We start from the raw sequence: 6992 nt of genomic DNA on the forward strand, positions 1-6992 counted from the left end.
ATATTCTGGCACTGAGACCTACAGGCATGGATTACCCTGTCCATGCTTCTAAACTCTGCTAGTCTCCAGGAGGCCAAACTGCCTTTGGGGAGTTGCTGGCTTCTGATTCACTCTGAGTTGGCTGTGAGCTGTTGTTTTCTGTGGGTCTCAGGTGTGCCATTCGTGGGCTGTTGCAGGAATAACAGTACAGACAACCAGGTGCCCGTGCCCTGGGGCCTTCCCTGTCACCACTTAATTTCCTGGCACAGATGTAGCCATTTGCTCAGTCTAGCATTGCCCAAGCCCATTATCTTTTCATACCTCTGAAAATCAGAGAAGTTTTTCAACAGCTAACTCTGTAGCTTACAGTGGCTCAACCTCTTTGTGTTTCTGCTATTTCCCTAAGTTTAAAAGTTATTAAGGATTTTTTGAGTAAGAAAAACACTGTAAAAGAGACATCACAGCTGACAGATCTGACACCATGCTTCGGGTTTTCCCAGCTTTCTGCCCATTAAGAAGGGGCTAGCAGTACTATACATGGGATTTATTTCCCAGTTGCAGTAATATTGCATTATCAAACAATCCCTCCAGAAATAAGGACCACATCCACAAGAAGTTTTAACAACTGTTGTGGGAAAGCTGGAAGAGTAAACATCAACATAAGGCACCTTATATAAACCTCTGATAAAGGTGAAAAGCAGTTTTGGAAATAAATGGCAAGATTATGAGAAAACTTTAGATGACTAAGGGCATCCTTTCCAATGGAAGTGAAATCTCATTCTTTTAATGGACGAAAAAAACCTCTTTTAATTAGAAAATGACAGTGACACTCATCATAAATAAAGTGCCTGGCTTAGCAAGTAATTTGTTGCTGCTGCATCATCAGATAAATAAAGATTTTTTAAAAAATGTGCTTCAGACTTTTCCAGGATCACAACAAAAATTTCTAACCTGCTGAGAAATCGTGTAACTCCTACTCCTAACTAGCTATATTTGAGGTGATTGCATATAGATAGGTGCAAATAAAGATATTGAGATACAGATATAGATTACATAGATGTAGATATAGATGATATAGATATAGATAGAGATTATATAGCTGTGCATATGTGTATCTGAGGTACTACATATTTTTATTCTGGTTTATTTTCTACATCGATTCTACAAATGAAAATTTAAAACCAAAAATATATAGCTGGTTTGGTGTTGACCTTCATCATTATTATTCTGGCATTCATAAGAACTCTATTCAAAGAAATGGAAATAACACGTTTTCCTGTTAATTCACAGTACCTATTGATGCAGGAAGTGCTTCATAATTTCTTACTCATTGACTCACTATTTAAGTTAATACATTGTTTAGTAAGCTTAATATTTTTAAGTTTCAAGGAACTTCTAAATATAAATGAGTATATTATAGGCTCCACTCTAAGGAGATAGCATCCTGGGAAAAATATTGATGGGACCCACAGAAAAGAACTTTAATGTATTATGAGTTGACAATTTGAATTTTGAAAGGAAATACAAAAAACTAATGAGTAACATTAAGCCTAACATTAAAAAGCAAGCCTCTGTCATCAAGCATTATAATGGCCACAGCGTTATCAGAAGTTTCAGAAGTTACAACTTTATCACAAAACTCTATCCCAGTTACAAGTGTTCCAAATTACAATCTTTTCCATCCTTTCTAAAAATTTTGAACTCATATCTCTCTCTTTCCAGCTGCTCACCAGTGCTCCATATCTTGGAGTACTGTGTTAATAGTACACCTAATTCCTTTTGCCATAAATCATCTTTGTATTTCCATTTGATTTGCTGGCCAGCTTTGAAGATTTATCTCTCTGACTTGACAAACTGCTGTTAAACATGTCTCCTCAGTTTACCTTGTTCCTATGTCCAGATCATAAGCACAGATACCCTTTTCTTCCGCTCTTCAGAGTCTCCTGCTCCCTCTTTCTCTCTCCTCTCTTATCACACGTTCATGAAGTTCTCCAGAACTTGTGTCTTCCCACTCACATTTATTTTTTTCCCACCTTCCCACTGCAAGGTATGTCCTCCTCCAGTTTCCTCCCTTCTTTCTCTCCCCAGCCTGGGAAACACCCTTCAGTCTGAATTCTTTCACCTCTCCTCCCTTTCCCCTTCAGTTCTTTAGTTCTACTACATCCCTACTAAAAAAAAAAAATCTCTATGCTTCTATACTTAAATGAATCCCATATTTTTGAGCTGACATCTTAACCACCTCCCTCTATTAGTCCTTCAGTCATATTTTCCTTTTCCTTTCCCTTTTCCTTTCCCTTTTCCCTGCTTCCCAACCATACATTTCTCCTTGTAAAGAGAATTGTCAGGTTTTTCAAAACTCCTTCCCTTCTGCAGAGCATGCAGGACATGTATACTGCAATATTCATTCTAGGCAGACAAGCATCTTATCTTCTTTCAAGCTTGTCTTTTAATCTTGCTGGCACTCTTCCACTCCATCTTTAGTATCTCTATTTCTCAATTTCCTCAAGATGCTCCACCTCACAATATAAATGTCCTTTTAAAAATAAACCATCTTTGACTCCACTCTCCTCTCTACCAACCATCCCACCCACCTTTTTTGTCTGCAAATGCATTCTGGAGCTCTTCCAATTAAGCTCAGTCTTAAGCTTTCTTTTTTTTTCCCCTAACTTTTTCCCTTTGTCCTCCAGAGGAGAAGACACATTTTCAAAGTGCCTCACAAATCATTCTTCCCAAAACCCAGAACTGACACCCCTTGCCACCCTCTTCAATCTGCCTGCAAGACTCTTCTTCTTCTAAAGCTGTTCTCCATAGACTTTGACTCATCTGTGTCTTGAATCTTCCCTTTTCCCTCTAACCACACTCAAATGTACATTTCAAAGGATTTTTCTCATTCTTCCCTCCGGTTTTCCACAGAAGCCTTCTACACCTGGACTCTGTCTCTGTTTCTTTTCATGTTGTCTCCGGATAATTCATTTACAGATAATTATGCAAATAATCAAATTCCAGATAATCTCATCTTCAAAATAAATAAATAATGTACCTGCTCCATGTTTCATGTTTCAGCCATCTGCTTAAGAGTGGCACAGTCAGAGTAGGGCTCTTCATCTTTCCCTCTGTCATGTTCCCTTTTATTTTGTCACTATGGAAATTCCACTGTCTTGCCTCTTCTGCAGCTCCTCAGGTCCATGGCCTTGGCACAGACTTTAGCTGAATTCCCAAATTATTCTTACTCCATCTTTTTACTTTACAGTTATACATTATACACATTTATTCTCATTCATAACATAAAACCCTCCTCCAGGCTCTCACCATCTCCTGTCTCAACTAACATCATCTTCTACAAATTTGTCAAATATAACATAGCTACCTATTTCCATTCATAACATTACAGTGAAGAAAAGTTTCCTAGCCTTTTGCTCCGAGCATGTGATTTCACTTTTCACAGCCTCCCCCCTCTTCATTCACACCAAACATCAGCTTCTTGTCTTCATTCTTCACAGCTTGTCTCCACAGTATTTATCATCTCTCATATACTAAAAGTGACAGTAACATTTAACACTGGTTCCCACAGCACACAGGAACAGGCATTCAGGGCCAAAAGCAGAGCAGAGGTGAATTAACATACTTTGCTTGAAGCCAGCAGGATGTGCCCAAGTACCAACAGAGCCACTTGTCCTATCTTTTCTGGTAAGGAAGGGAATTTACTCATCTGTAGCCTGGGGAGCAAAAGAAAGTTTCATCCATGCAGGATAAAGCAGGAAGAGGCAACACTCCTGAATCAGCCTCTCATAAGGCAGTAGTGAATGGTAAAGACTGAGTTCAGGAGCAGAGGCAAAGAGCCCCTAGGCTGACTTTGGCAGCCTTGTTCTGTGCCCAGTCATAAAATATCCATTAGAACAATACCTAAAAAGCTAAAGGTGGATATGACAGCAGCTCAAAGATGTGCTGGTAGCAGATAGCTCAGATACAGTACTCTGTGGCAGACTACGCCAAACAATCTCCAAATATTTGAACACATCACCTCTGTACAGCTAGCAGGCAATTTTTGTCCAGAGTCAGAGAAGAGTCAATGCCTACAACAGAAAAAGTCTTGCAAAAAATATTTTCCAAAGCAGCTAGTATATGAGCCTCCTAGTCTTTCTTTCAAACTGTCCTCTTAAAAGTATTCACAACAGGCAGCCACCATGCATGAAGCAGCTGAAAGAAAAAGGCTTTTTACATCCCAGCCCAGTAGAACCAAACTGTGCTGTGCACACAGCCTATCCATTCACTCATCCCTCCTTTCCTAGATCAGTGCTGTTCACCTGCCTGGGCTTCAATCTCTGCTGCACATCTGGGGAAACTTCAGGCTCCGGTTTTGAGAACACCTTTACCTCATCTGACCATGAACAATTTATACCCACAAATGACAGCATTCAGGACTTAAGCTACTTAAGCTGTAGAAGCATGCAGATACAAAAAATTGTGAAAGCTAAATACTGTCATTTGACCTTGAACATTTTCTAGCATCAATTCTGAATTGGTTTCCTATTCATTTGCCCATTAATATCAAATTGTCTAGGCATTTGGCTTAAAAAGCCTCACACTCAGAAACAGGCATTTTGTCCAAATAGGGACTGAGCAAGAGGTTTGCCCTGCTTCAGTTGTGATGGAAATGGTTTTCTTTGAATTTATTTTTTTCTGCTATGTATAATTTTTCCATATGAGTGAATAGACAAGGACTAGGATTGTCCTTATGATATCCAAAAGACCATGCTTTTCAAACCACTCTGTTCCTGTAAGCCCTACATCCAACCAGACAGTCAGATCAAGATGTTTATAAATTCATACTTGTCAAAAAGAAGAGAATAAATACCCCTGCCTATGCCTTCACAGAAAGCTTGGGCCCCTTTCCAGCTTCCAAAGGTGCACCCTGTTGACAGCTCCCAAAGCCTGGGGCGCAGCCTGTGGCTCTGTCTGGCTGTGCCCATGAACAAAGCCAGGCTCCAGGCAGCACAGCTCCCACGGGGGGACCAGAGCAGAGCCTGACTCCCTGCTCCTGCTGGGTGATGAGTGAGGCTGCCTGCAAACAGCAGGGCTTCCCACCAGCTGAATCCCCCTCTGCAGCAATATCACACACACTCCTGCCTTCCAAAGTCTTGCTGGCTGGAAACACTGCGGTGTTTCTCTCTTCTAATCTACAGGATGACCAGGAAGATTTATCAGCAGTTTAATGCAGACAGGGAAAAGGGCAGGGGCAGTGGGCTGTTAATGTTAGACAAGAGCACATCCCCCCAGCAGCATAGTGCCTTCAGAAACAAAAGGGAGAGCCTCCCTGCAAAGATCCCTACAGCAATTTAGTCTGAAGGAATATGCCTCCCTCAGAACTCTCCTCATTGCTGCCAGAGTTATGAGAGCCACGTGCTACCTCATCATTAATATGGCGTGTTTAATTAGCACGTACATGTTTGTGTTCTTTCTTTTGAAATAACCCCAACTACATGCATTGCACAAACTCCCTTCATTAAAAATGACATAGTAAATCAAGTCTTCTTTCAGGCAGAAATTTGTGAGAGTAACATGTTGCAGAAAAAAAGGTCAAGACCAAGAAAGAGAGAAAAATAAATAGGAAACTAAAATAAGGAGATACTGAATGAGGGAAGGATTTAATGGAAGTCTTTATAGGGCACAAAAGGAAGATTTCAAGGTGTTAACAGGGCTAGCATTTCTGGAATGTAAAATAGCATTTGTATTACACATCTGAATACCATGCCAGGAATCAATATGCTCCAAAATGTAGTAGGATTTAAGAAGGTCATTGTTTTGTGTAATCATGGTCCTTTCGGTGGTGTCCCCACTGGGATTCATAGGGTGATGGTTCCTTATGGAGGGTCAATAACTTTTTTTCTTAATGAACAAGAAGGTTTCCTCAGGTCAATGGCAGGATAATGGGAAAGGAATATTTCCAGATCCCAGGTTCATTAAAGCCTGAATTCTGTACCAAAGAGTTTTGTGTAGCTTTCCTCACGTGAGGAGGTCATGCTCAGATGGATCAGCAGAGATGTTCCCTCTAGAAAATCCACATAGCTATCCACATGGAAAATGTGGAGGTGCTGCAGCATGAGGTCTTTAGTTGGCCCTCCCTTCCTGGCTTGATAGAGCCTGAATTTATTTCCTTAAGGGCATGGTTCAGGGTCTGCTGATAATGCCAGCATTTCTCTGAGGAGTTTCAGCAGACAGGCAAGTTATCACTGAGGGTCTGATTGTGGTTTTATTTATCCTTTATATTGAAACTTGCTTTACATCTTTTGTCTGCAGCTGCACATGCGACCTCAGAGACCTTTTAAAATTAAGAACACCTTATTAATGCAAGTGTGAGCTCCTCATCTGTTTTTCCTGTTTGTGCAGCTCCTAGCAAAGTGAGGGGTTTGACTGTGGCTGAGCTCCTAGTTGCTATGGCAATACAAGTAATAAATAAATAGTAAAAATAATACATTGGAATAAAATATTCTCATTTTGTAAGCAGGATCTCCAGAATTATAATTACTGCCCTTACTTGCAATGTAGCATTTCTGAGCAACATTTCTGAGTGACTAGAGTGCCCCAAAACACTTATTAACTATCATGCCTTGTACACACCAGAAAATGGTAATGTGGCTCTATCATGTAATGCTGCAGCATTTTGGCAGTGCTGGTCATGGCTGCATGTTGCCAGAGGTGTGCCTGGGTGGAGATGTGTGTGCGTGGACATGCAAGTCACATGCCAAAGCCAGGCATATCCAAACCCATGAGTCTGCACATATGAAGGACACCAGTAACTTCATGGGCTTCTCTTTCTCTACAATACCATGACATGTCCACTCTCATTCAGATGATAACTTTTTACACTTCTGCAGCTGTGAAAAAAAAGCCACAAAATACCTGTAATTTATAGTTATATTCCCATTAAAGAATATTTTTATTTATTATATAACAACTATTAAGCTCATGTGGCCAAGATGCAACATGAAGCTGTAGATCAAGAGTTATATTTG

This window comes from Ammospiza caudacuta, chromosome 1, assembly GCF_027887145.1.
Source record: "Ammospiza caudacuta isolate bAmmCau1 chromosome 1, bAmmCau1.pri, whole genome shotgun sequence".
Lineage (NCBI taxonomy): Eukaryota > Metazoa > Chordata > Aves > Passeriformes > Passerellidae > Ammospiza > Ammospiza caudacuta.